Source organism: Topomyia yanbarensis, chromosome 1, assembly GCF_030247195.1.
Source record: "Topomyia yanbarensis strain Yona2022 chromosome 1, ASM3024719v1, whole genome shotgun sequence".
Classification (NCBI taxonomy): Eukaryota; Metazoa; Arthropoda; class Insecta; order Diptera; family Culicidae; genus Topomyia; species Topomyia yanbarensis.
Window position 1 is genome coordinate 133,086,180 of NC_080670.1, and position 14,039 is coordinate 133,100,218.

The following is a 14,039-nucleotide window of genomic DNA, read 5'->3' on the forward strand; positions in this document are numbered from 1 at the left end:
TACGCTTACGAAACTCAGCCGTAATGAAGCCAGTGATGCCTACTTGGTCGGTTTATTTGAGGATACAAAATATGCGCCAAGTACGTAACTTTCTCGCAAAAGAAATCAAACTGGCTAACAGTGTCCGCTGGGAGTGGGCGTAAATTACAATAAAAGCAACGGTTCTTTTCAGGACTAATCAATTATGTTCTAGTGATAGTTAAACTGAAACTTTCATTTTAAGATGTGTAATTTTCAACAAGCAATATAATACGTTGTGTGGAAAGAAGTAGCTTGCACACGGAACAAAAATTTAAATTATCCTCTTGCTCGTTTCGTGCACTGCTTTTTCATTCCTTTCTACTGCTATTATCAGTATTACCAAAACGAATGTGCGTGTTCCCTCACCATCCCTCTAGTGATCAGTGTTGCTTCAATTGCATGTGTTTAAGAGAAACGTTGAAGTCGCATGCTTCTATTCGAGCTTTTTGGCAGCCTCCGTGAACTAACTGCATTAAATGATTTTTTTGTGCAGCTCCGTGCTAGTAGCAAACAAAATGGCCTACCTCCCTAAGTTCAGCCGTAATGGTACTCGAAGAAGCCAGTCTTGTCGTTTTGTTCGAGGCTACAAAACAGTTCGCCAGGCACGTAACTATCATGCCAAATATATCCAACGATCCAGCGCATCACCATCAACACCAACGCCGATACCAAAGATTCTTTTCAGAACCACCATTATTGCCATAGAGAATTATTTGAAAATTTTCCATTCAAACGTGATTCTGTTGAATATTATTAGAATTAAATTAACGTCTCGAATTGACATTATCCACCCATCTTTTGACATTAAAAATGTCTTACTCCACTATCTGGGGCTAGGTGTCATTCTAAACTCTAAACTATCTCCCATGTAACGAAACTATGTAAGGTTTGCACGCTTATAACTCCGATATTACTAGATGGATTTTAATCATTCATACACCAACCGATTCAGAAACGCCCAACTTAAATATTGGTAATAATTTAATATCTCCCCAATAAAAGTAGACTTTTGGAAAATGGTAAAATTAAAAAGTTCACAAAAAACGGGAAAAATACCATTCGTGAGGCAGATTTCTCAGACACAGCCGTCAAGAGAGGGCAGCTTAGTTGCTCAATGAAACACGAAAAGTCATAAATAGAAGCAACGCATGTCCGTTTAAATCAGTTGTTGCTCTTATCCCACACGAGCAACGTCGTCTCCGGGCGATGCAATAAGCGCTATCGATTTTCGGTAACGTTGGCATTTGCACACACTCGCACCTAAGTGACTAAACCATATACGGTTAGTTTATAAATAGAGGTGACGCGTACCCGTTTGAATCAGTTTTTGTTCTTATGTCGAACGGGTAAGATCATGGCTGCAGCGTCTGGGCACTACAATAAGCGGTAGACGCTATGCATTTTCGGCAGCGGTGGCCGTGTGCGGATTTGTCGGGTACCAGCATGGTGTCAGAATGATTTGCAAAGTGGGTGGGCTTGCTGCTTAAGAGTGTTGCGTTTGAAAAAAATATATTTATTTTTATGCATGCGTGTGCGTTGTAACTTGTTAATCCATGTTTACGGCGCTTTGTAGCTGCGTAGGGTAAAGAGCCAATTGGTTTTCATGTTTCATATTTCGGTTATATGTTTTTTATCAGTAAGGCATCTGACAACGTGCTTCTGTAGTTATTGCACTGTTCAGCAGCGTAGTATTTTATATAGGAGAGTACACTCAGGTTTTTTACGCGGATTTTGAAATTTACGCGGTTTTCATTAACGCGTTTTTTTTTAAATTTACGCGGTTTTCATTTACACGGCCTTTATCCCCTGCGTGAAAAATCTGAGTGTAATTGCATCGGAAACAATCACATTCCCAGCAGAACTTTTTGTTTTCTAATTTCAAACACTTTTGTTTCGTACTGCACACAACGGAAAATTTTAAAACAGAACTTACCGTCCCAGCAGTAGTTGAAGCGGGTGTTCTTTTTCGATTCAAATTCAAGCCATGTCTTAAGCGTTACTGGACTAAAAATTGTTTTCCCAGTTTAACCAGTCAGAATATCTGTCCTACCCTATGTATTTAAAACACAGTTCTAATTGCGTTTTAAGGTATACAACAAATACGGTTGGGTATACTAATTTAAATTTTAAAATAAATCTGTTTTAAATTATGAAACAAACCGCTGTACCGAAGATATAATTATGTCAGTCCCATTACCACATAAAACACCTATATAACATAAAACGCTGCAGAATTGGTTTAATAATACAATTTTTACACTACAGAGTTATAACACGTTTTAATAATTAGCAACAAGAAAAATGTCACCAAGATAGCATAAAAACCCGTTTTAACTGGTAGTGCGAACGTTGCATAACAATGTAATTTATCAAATAATTTCATTTTTCCACCACTAATCGATCAAGAAATACTTACACTTAAGATTGTTTACTTAAGTTCATTAGTACATTATTGAAAATTTAAATGGAAAATGAAATTTCATATTTTATGGAGAATCTGTATATTTCCGTTGGCGGGCGTGGGTTTCCTCATCACAGCTCTCAATATGGAACTTTTCTTTTGAATATATTTTCTGGACAGACCAACCTATTTTTACTAGATGGATCAGCCAAATAATGCCAATCACCTAGTGAGATACTTGATTAATTAATAGATTACCGTTAAAAGATCTTCAATAAATTATGTTTTAATGGGGAGGGTATATAGCAAATTGTAACATATGAAAACAGGCGAGTGAACAAGAACGTGTGTCGATATGTGTGATAGATAAAAAAGCTATATTTTTAATGTCACCGTGGTCGTGTCCTGTACACAACCCTTTAATTTTTTATTGTGACCACGACTAACGGTTTAATATAGACACCCCATTTCAATATTTCGGAAGGAACAGAAGGTCGAGTTTGGAAAGTTTGTAACTTTCATTGTACTCAACCAAATTACACAATGTTCGCACTAATGATTCAGAAATATGACCAGGAATCTTATATTAGATTTGTAAGTATTTATAATTTACATGAATAAAGAAAAATTGATTTTCAGGAATCAATTATTATCTGTTCTGCCATTGGCCAGTACTATGCGACTTCCTCATGCTAACAATTCATTTCTTCGTTAGCCATCTCCCTCACCAAGGCCAACAACGCCAACAAAAAAGGTCTTTTTCAGGACCACCATCATTTTTGTAAAGAATAATTTGAAATATTCCTCGCCCAAATCACCTTTTGTCCGAAAATTCCAATGAGTATCAACATATTTGAAGAACGTGTTCCTTATGTATTCTACATCTCTCCGGTTATGTCGCAGACATTACCCACCCATCTTTCTTTTTTCCTTTTTTATTTCGACTATGTTAGTCACATTTTCTTTTTTACGTTTTAACGACATTCAATTAGTTAGAGAGAACCGGCCGGTTGTCACGGTAAAGATAGATACGTCTACCTTTATCAGGACACATGTTAGTGAACTCGGGTGATTCATAGTTATTCTGCCTAAGCTCGACCCTCATTAACAGAAGGCAAAAATTAAGCCCGTACGATATTAAGCCTGTTCTAATGACCCTGCCACTTCTAGTTTTCCGATCTGTTTACTTCACGTCCTTGCTCTCACTTGAGTACTATGGCTCTAAGTTTCATAACTTTCCCTACCCAGTAATATCTAGCTAATTGAATGTCGTTAAAACGTAAAAAATACAAAACATTTTTGGTAAGGAAGAAAGTCGGTTGCTAAAAACAACGACTTCCAGCTAAATTTATAACACAGAGAATAGATCTTCAGCATTCTAACGGCACAGAGAACAGACGTCCATCTTCAGCATTCAACTTGTGTAAAATCTCTAACGGTTTCGAAGGTAGTTGGGACACTGAGAATTGACATACAAGTAAAGTTTTCAACTTGTGTAATAAATTTAACTGTCGCTTTGAAATGACAACAGCAAGTAGCAACTTGCCACTGGTCGGCGCTTCGATCGGTCAGCAATCGCCTGTACGGGGCTTGTATGCAAACTTGGATACAATGGTGACTCACGCATGCAAACCTGTATGCGATGGTGATTTTCAACGTATTTTCATTTAAATGTTTACACAGATTTTTCGGGAAAGTTTGTTCTAGCTCATATGTCTGTTCTCTGTGGTTGGGATATCCAAACCAGGTGCGCTACTGTCGTCATGTTTTTTGTGGCTGAGTTCGACAGAATTGACAGCGGTTATTCCTCTACCCATTCAAACTAGTCTGAAACCGGTTCGGACTTCCAGCATGAATTCCCGGTCAAACCATTCGGAATTTGATTCGGAATCCTGAATGGAGTCAGTATGGATTCCAAATCAAATGCAACAACCGATTCTGAGTCGGAATCGGTTGTTGCATTTGATTTGGAATCCATAATGACTCCTTTCAGAAATCCGAACCGGTTCCGGAATGAGTTTAACTGGGTTGGAGCAAAAATGCATCAACCGATTGAGTGGGAATCGGTTGTTTTCTTTGAGCAAGATTCCATACTGATTCCAGCCAAGATTTCGAACCGGTTCCGGAATGGATTTGACGGATAGTTGGGATAGGTCGGTGTGGCGGCGCTAGTGTTTACCGTATATTAATTCAAATGTTCACACACGTTTTTTAAATATTTTTGTTCGATCATGGATGTCTGTTCTCTGTGCTAACAGTTTGCGAGGTAGTTGGGATATCCAAACCAGGTGCGCTACTGTCGGCATGTTTTTTTGTGGCTGAGTTCGAGAGAATTGACAGCGGTTATTCCTCTACCCAGTCAAACTAGTCCGGAACCGATTCGGACTTCCAGCATGAATCCCAGCTCAAATACATCAACCGATAGATACGGAATCGGTTGTTTTCTTTGAGCAAGATTTCATACTGAATCCATTCAGGATTTCGAACCGGTTCCGGAATGGATTTGACGGATAGTTGGGATAGGTTGGTGTGGCGGCGCTAGTGTTTATCGTATATTAATTCAAATGTTTACACACGTTTCTTAAATATTTTTGTTCGATCATGGATGTCTGTTCTCTGTGTTTATAATAAGATTTATGCAACTTTGCTGACGGTTTCCAGTTAGGGATACATTTATTCTCTAATAATAGTTTTCTTTGTCCACATTTTGGAATACGCTTTTTCTAAATGTTGTTCTATCCGCATTGATGGCGTTCACAACACACGTAACGAAACGCGCATTTCTCTTGAAACTTTTTCGTTTCGTTGTTCGTGGTACTCGTACAGAGAAGGCATACTAGCGCCACCATCAAACCGGTGGTACATATATGAAACAAGCACTATCTGTCATGTCGTCCCTGGGTTGGCTTTTTCCTAGATCGCCACAGAAATCAACCAATGAGCCCCTTGAAATCAATGACATTAAAACGTCAATCAGCTTTTTACTTTCAGTTTTGACATAAGAGTGTCTGTTAGTTGGGGCATGCCCCAACTAGCGAACACCCAACTAAAGTAGAGCACTCTAGCACAGAGAACAGACATCCATGATCGAACAAAAATATTTAAAAAACGTGTGTAAACATTTGAATTAATGTACGATAAACACTAGCGCCGCCACACCGACCTATCCCAACTATCCGTCAAATCCATTCCGGAACCGGTTCGAAATCTTGGGTGGATTCAGTATGGAATCTTGCTCAAAGAAAACAACCGATTCCGACTCAATCGGTTGATGCATTTGAGCTCTAATTCATGCTGGAAGTCCGAACCGGTTCCAGACTAGTTTAATTGGGTAGAGGAATAACCGCTGTCAATTCTGTCGAACTCAGCCACAAAAAACATGACGACAGTAGTGCACCTGGTTTGGATATCCCAACTACCTTCGAAACCGTTAGAGATTTTACACAAGTTGAATGCTGAAGATGGACATCTGTTCTCTGTGACTCTAGTTAGAGTGTGGCCAAGAGGCCATGACGTATCCAAACGAACATGGAATTTGACGAATACACAATAGAAATACGTCAAATTTCATGTTCGTTTGGATACGTCATGGCCTCTTGGCCACACTCTAACTAGAGTGCTCTAAACTAACGAACAGCACGCAAAAGAATTGTGCATGTTTGATTCTATAAATTATTTCTTCATTTTTAATCGATATTATTATTATTAAACCAAACTTATTTTTGACATTAAAAATGTCTTACTCCACTATCTGGGGCTAGGTGTCATTCTAAAATCTAAACTATCTCCCATGTAACGAAACTATGTAAGGTTTGCACGCTTATAACTCCGATATTACTAGATGGATTTTAATCATTCATACACCAACCGATTCAGAAACACCTAACTTAAATATTGGTAATAATTTAATATCTGCCCAATAAAAGTAGACTTTTGGAAATTGGTAAAATTAAAAAGTTCACAAAAAACGGGAAAAATACCATTCGTGAGGCAGATTTCTCAGACACAGCCGTCAAAAGAGGGCAGCTTAGTTGCTCAATGAAACACGAAAAGTCATAAATAGAAGCAACGCATGTCCGTTTAAATCAGTTGTTGCTCTTATCCCACACGAGCAACGTCGTCTCCGGGCGATGCAATAAGCGCTATCGATTTTCGGTAACGTTGGCATTTGCACACACTCGCACCTAAGTGACTAAACCATATACGGTTAGTTTATAAATAGAGGTGACGCGTACCCGTTTGAATCAGTTTTTGTTCTTATGTCGAACGGGTAAGATCATGGCTGCAGTGTCTGGGCACTACAATAAGCGGTAGACGCTATGCATTTTCGGCAGCGGTGGCCGTGTGTGGATTTGTCGGGTACCAGCATGGTGTCACAGAATGATTTGCAAAGTGGGTGGGCGGGGTGGTTTGGATTTAATTCAATACGGTGTGTGCTGCTTAAGAGTGTTGCGTTTGAAAAAAATATATTTATTTTTATGCATGCGTGTGCGTTGTAACTTGTTAATCCATGTTTACGGCGCATTGTAGCTGCGTAGGGTAAAGAGCCAATTGGTTTTCATGTTTCATATTTCGGTTATATGTTTTTTATCAGTAAGGCATCTGACAACATGCTTCTGTAGTTATTGCACTGTTCAGCAGCGTAGTATTTTATATAGGAGAGTACACTCAGGTTTTTTACGCGGATTTTGAAATTTACGCGGTTTTCATTAACGCGTTTTTTTAAATTTACGCGGTTTTCATTTACACGGCCTGTATCCCCTGCGTGAAAAATCTGAGTGTAATTGCATCGGAAACAATCACATTCCCAGCAGAACTTTTTGTTTTCTAATTTCAAACACTTTTGTTTCGTACTGCACACAACGGAAAATTTTAAAACAGAACTTACCGTCCCAGCAGCAGTTGAAGCGGGTGTTCTTTTTCGATTCAAATTCAAGCCATGTCTTAAGCGTTACTGGACTTAAAATTGTTTTCCCAGTTTAACCAGTCAGAATATCTGTCCTACCCTATGTATTTAAAACACAGTTCTAATTGCGTTTTAAGGTATACAACAAATACGGTTGGGTATACTAATTTAAATTTTAAAATAAATCTGTTTTAAATTATGAAACAAACCGCTGTACTGAAGATATAATTATGTCAATCCTATTACCACATAAAACACCTATATAACATAAAACGCTGCAGAATTGGTTTAATAATACAATGTTTACACTACAGAGTTATAACACGTTTTAATAATTAGCAACAAGAAAAATGTCACCAAGATAGCATAAAAACCCGTTTTAACTGGTAGTGCGAACGTTGCATAACAATGTAATTTATCAAATAATTTCATTTTTCCACCACTAATCGATCAAGAAATACTTACACTTAAGATTGTTTACTTAAGTTCATTAGTACATTATTGAAAATTTAAATGGAAACGAAATTTCATATTTTATGGAGAATCTGTATATTTCCGTTGGCGGGCGTGGGTTTCCTCATCACAGCTCTCAATATGGAACTTTTCTTTTGAATATATTTTCTGGACAGACCAGCCTATTTTTACTAGATGGATCAGCCAAATAATGCCAATCACCTAGTGAGATACTTGATTAATTAATAGATTACCCTTAAAAGACCTTCAATAAATTATGTTTTAATGGGGAGGGTATATAGCAAATTGTAACATATGAAAACAGGCGAGTGAACAAGAACGTGTGTCGATATGTGTGATAGATAAAAAGCTATATTTTTAATGTCACCGTGGTCGTGTCCTGTACACAACCCTTTAATTTTTTTGGTTAGATCAACCAAAATATCTTTTGAATCAATCTTACAAGTTTTGTTATCTGTGCTTTTCGAAGATCGACAAAATTATTGTTTGTTCCAAACAAATCAGTGATTCTAACAAAAGCATGCAGCTAATTGATTCAAAAGGACTGAATGCATTACATCAACAGTCCTTGTTGAATTGAAACAAATAAAAAATAAAAGTTGCTACGAAGAAGAAAACTTTTTCCACGTGCGTCAATGCTGGAAAAATTCGCTATTTTTAAATCAGGGAATTCAGTTTTCGGTGAATTCGTATAGTGCTCAGATTTTCCGGACTCGAAGGGCGCAAGTGCAGCTTGAAAATAATCATGATGTCACACAAAGGTTAGTGAATAAATTAAGTCGAATGCACACGGTGCGTTTTATGGTGCCTTCCTCTATTCCAGGACTCACCCAAAACACCCTTTGTGGCTTAAAACGACAATCGCAGAACTGAAAACACGTCACCGCACCAGAGATAAATAATACCCGTTCGAGAGGGAAGTTTCCTGTACTTCACCATCTCTGGTCCAACAGGAAGACACAGCGTATTCGTGCGCCTTCTGCAATCTTTTTGGAAAAGCCGAGACTCTAAAGCACTATAGCGCATATCTGGAATAAACCACGCGCACGGCCAAAGGTACTATATAAAGGGACGGTGATTGGAATCGTATGCGCTGCATGTAATAAAATTTCATTTCATTCCAAGCAAACCTACTCCGGAAGAGGTTTGGAATCCCTTATGGATTCTCGCTCAAATGCAGCAAACGATTGAGTCGGAATCGGTTGTTGCCTTTGAGCTGGAACTCATAATGAATCCATTCAGAATTCCTAACCGATCCCGGAATGGGTTTGACTGCGCCATACTGCATCCATTCAAGATTCCGAAGCGGTTCCAGAATGATTTGACTGCGTAAAATTAATGCGTTTGTAGCCTGTTTTTAGAGAAAGGCCAATAAGTCAATGGCAAGTATTTCATTTGTACTGATGTTATCTGTTGTCAGCGAGTAATGGTTTGTTCTGAATTTGTCACCATGACAGTTGGCCTTTGGTTCCTATTAAAGAATAGGCATATTTTATATACAATAAAATTGGTTTTGCTTCAATATTTGCTATGCATTGATTCAAATATTTGTTGTGTTTAAAATAATAAAAGATATTATTTGATTTAACAAAAATGTTTTTTTGTATTGAACATTTGATATGCATTGATCCAAATATTTTATTAGTTTTATTCAACAAAATAACCTCATTGATTCAACAAAGTTGTTTGTTGTTTCGATTGTTGTTATGATAAAGTCAATAAAAAATTTTGTTGGTCCAACTATTTTCCATGTTTGATCCAATAAATTCTTCAGAATTATTTCAACAATTGTTTTATTTATATAAACATGTATTTTTATTGAACACAGAACAACTTGGTAAATTTATTATTTCAACCCTCATATTATTTGACATCAAAATTATTTTTCTGCGTGAGCCCAACTAGCGAACCCCCAACTAACGAATTTGCGCTGTATTTAATCAAGTCAGATCCCACTGAGACGTCCAAAAAATTGTTTTAAAATCGTTCAACACGGGTCCAACGATGGGCGTTTGTTGAACGGTTATTTGGACGTTGTCCAAATTGGTCCAACGAATGTCCACAGAGAACAGACGTCCATCTTCAGCATTCAACTTGTGTAAAATCTCTAACGGTTTCGAAGGTAGTTTGGATATCTAAACCAGGTGCGCTACTGTCGTCATGTTTTTTTGTGGCTGAGTGCGACAGAATTGACAGCGGTTCTTCCTCTACCCAGTCAAACTAGTCCTGAACCGATTCGGATTTCCAGCATGAATTCCAGCTCAAATGCGTCAACCGATAGAGTCGGAATCGGTTGTTTTCTTTGAGCTAGATTCCATGCTGAATCCATCCAGGATTTCGAACCGGTTCCGGAATCGATTTGACGGATAGTTGGGATAGGTTGGTGTGGCGGCGCTAGTGTTTTTCGTATATTAGTTCAAATGTTTACACATGTTTTTTAAATATTTTTGATCGATCATGGATGTCTGTTCTCTGTGGAATGTCCTTCATTGGACGATTTTGAAACCAACCGTTCTTAGAGGGATCCCTCTAAGAACGGTTGGTTTCAAAATCGTCCAATGAAGGACGTTCGTGGGACCAATTTGAACAACGTCCAAATAACCGTTCAACGAACGTCCATCGATGGACCCGTGTTTGAAACAATTTTTTGGACGTCTCAGTGGGATACCTTTTTACATACACTGTAAATAATCCACACATTGAACTTAAGTGTTTAACACTTAATTTTGCCGCAACTGCCTTTGCATTTAAATTTTATGTGGCAAGCACTTGATAACGCATTTCTTTGTGAAAACAATAATTCCAATAGAAGCCACACTTAAGTTTCATATGCATGGCTTATTCTATTGAAGTGTCTAACAAATGGTTATTAAATGTGATCCATATAGAATTTAAGTTTGCATCAACTCTAATAGCATATCATTCCTTATAAAAGACATGTGCAAAAATGTTAATTCTCAAATGGGCAGAACATGACATAAAATGAATTTAAAACATACATCTTAACTTATAACTAAATATATTCTCTTAGAAGAAAGAACAAATTATTCCTACATATATTAAAATGAATAAAAAAATTTAATAAGCTGACATGTAACATTTATATGTCATGACAGTCAATCATGCCATGTCACGTAGGACGCTAAAATTTTAAGTGCAATTTTATTAAAAGGTAAAAGGAAAATTCTTGAGTTCTCAATGTGGTTTGAAACTTAAATCTTTGCCGAATCTCTTCTTAAAAAGGTGAACATTATTTACAGTGATGTTACAATTCACTTGAACATTACTCGACGTTACACTTAATGTTGCCGCAATTGTTAAAAACATGGATTTCATGGGCAACGCATTTATTGTTCAATACGCTGACACTTCAAATTTAATTGTGATGACATTCAATCATGTCATAAGGATGGCACACTTAATTTTGAAGTGTTATTTTATTAAGGGTTAAATGGAAAGTTCTTGAATTCTCAGTGCGGCTTGAAACTTAAATCTTATGTGTCAAATCCCTTCGAAATAAAGTGTAGATTATTTACAGTGTAGTGTACTGAAGATTTCGACGTCAACATTTCATAAGGCATTATATACAATATGCTCGTGTTGAGAAAATGGCGTCTGAAAAATTACCTCGTACTTTATATTCCCATTTATGAACAGGAGCTTGATTTAAGTACCAAACAACTCAATGCCGTGTTAAATTAACCATTTTTTCCGAATAATATAACAGATTTATTAAAACAATTGTATTTTGAACGTTTTTTGTAGATAAATGTTTTGGTCCCTTTTGAAACATCGCACTGGTTTTGTGCCCTCTCCCATACTCCCTTTTCGGCGAGACGTTTGCTTATAGTGCGTGCGGGTGAGCCCTTTTGTTTACAGCAAATGATTATGTGACGTTTATTTTGATCCCTTTCTTGGTGTTGCGATGTTTTTGTTCCCTTTTCAAGTATAGTCTTTTTCATTAAGAAAAGGGCCCATAAACAATTTTTTCCGTTTTGTTGTTTGGTGTTTATGAGCCGTTAATTTTTGAGGGGAAGTGAAAGGGAACATAAGCAAAACAAGTTATTTTGCTTATGTGCCTTTTCGATAATCCATTATTTCCCCAACAGCCAGGTTTCAGAATCGTCTTATTTAAGGTATGTATAAAGCTTTGTTAGTGTCCATTTGAAGTAAGTATTAACCGGAATTGTTTACGTTTTGTTTATCGGCCCATTTGAAATGTTCTCGTCGATTTCCTTATATGAAAAATAAAAAATGACGGCTTCCCGGTCAAACCATTCGGAGTTTGATTTGGAATCCTGAATGGAGTCAGTATGGATTCCAAATCAAATGCAACAATCGATTCTGAGTCGGAATCGGTTGTTGCATTTGATTTGGAATCCATACTGACTCCATTCAGAAATCCGAACCGGTTCCGGAATGAGTTTGACTGGGTTCCCTCTACACTCAAAAAATAAATCACGTTGCTTTTACATGAAAAGATATGTGAATCTCATCCACCAAACTTTTCACGTACATTTATAGGATAGACCGATAGATAAGTATCTGGCTCATCAAATAATATTTATCTAGCTTACCAAGTCAAAGTTACGTGTTTTTCATATACCTGGGAAAGGAAATTCACGTATTAATTACATGAAGTCAAACATATTATGCATGTTTGTGTTTTAGTAAATATTACGTGAATCTCCGTTGCGCAGCATACAGAAAACATGTAACTTCTATTTGATGAGCCAGATAAATTTTATCTTTGAAACAGATAGTTTAATTTGCATGGTATTAATATATAACAATAAAAGTATTTTTAATTTTCAAACACTAAGATGTTTATATGTATTTCTTTGATTACAATTTATTATAAGGCATGCATTTAAACTAGAACTTAAACACACAGAGAACAGACATCCATGATCGATCAAAAATATTTAAAAAACATGTGTAAACATTTGAACTAATATACGAAAAACACTAGCGCCGCCACACCAACCTATCCCAACTATCCGTCAAATCGATTCCGGAACCGGTTCGAAATCCTGGATGGATTCAGCATGGAATCTAGCTCAAAGAAAACAACCGATTCCGACTCTATCGGTTGACGCATTTGAGCTGGAATTCATGCTGGAAATCCGAATCGGTTCAGGACTAGTTTGACTGGGTAGAGGAAGAACCGCTGTCAATTCTGTCGCACTCAGCCACAAAAAAACATGACGACAGTAGCGCACCTGGTTTAGATATCCAAACTACCTTCGAAACCGTTAGAGATTTTACACAAGTTGAATGCTGAAGATGGACGTCTGTTCTCTGTGCTCTAACCAACGACACGACCTGAAACTTCGTGAAATCTTCTGAAGAAAAAGTGTCCGAGTAGTTTACCGCCAGTTACCAGTTCTAACTAGAGTGCTCTAAAATTTACCAGAGCGGTCTCTGCCAGAAAATTAAACACATTCCATGGCACATACCGCACTAAAAAGTAATTAATCCGTAACTTTGGAGCGAGAATTTGGCCATTCGTCCAATGGATCCCTGAAATTAAAGTAAATGGAATATCAGATATATCTATCATGCAAATAAATTCAACAATACAAACCTTTCGAAGAACACAACACCAACCCAGCAAGTTGTCGGTTCACTGTTGATTTTTTCGTACATGAAATTCACATAAGCTAGATTATCAAAGATTGACGTCATTTAAAACATATATGCTATTCATATAGCCGCTACATAGTTGTTAGATGTGATTTATATGAATCACGTAATCTATGTCGAAAATGAAAACATTTGGATTTATGTGAATAATCACATGAAATCAAGGTGATTTATTTTTTAAGTGTAAGAAAAAACGTCCAACGAGAGTCCTTCATTGAGCATTGCATGAAAATGTTTAACCTCACTTTTCTGACAGCTCAGAGAGCTTGTTTACATGGACTTAGAAAATTTTTGGTTTAACCCAGTGCAAGAAGCTCGGTTCGAATTCTAACACCATGTAAACAAGCTCGCTGAACTGTCATTTTTTCGAGCATTTTTACTCATATGACGTCATCTTGCAATGTCCCATTGGTCCAATTTGTTGGGCGACGGTCCAACAAGCGTCCAAAAAATCGTCCAACGAACGTTCAATGAAGGACCTGCAAAAGGCGATTTTGCAACACTTCTTTGGACGTCGAGCAGTGTGACAGCTCGATCGTTTCGTTCAACAAATTGGACCAATTAGGCAACCCACTGAGACGTCCAAAAAAT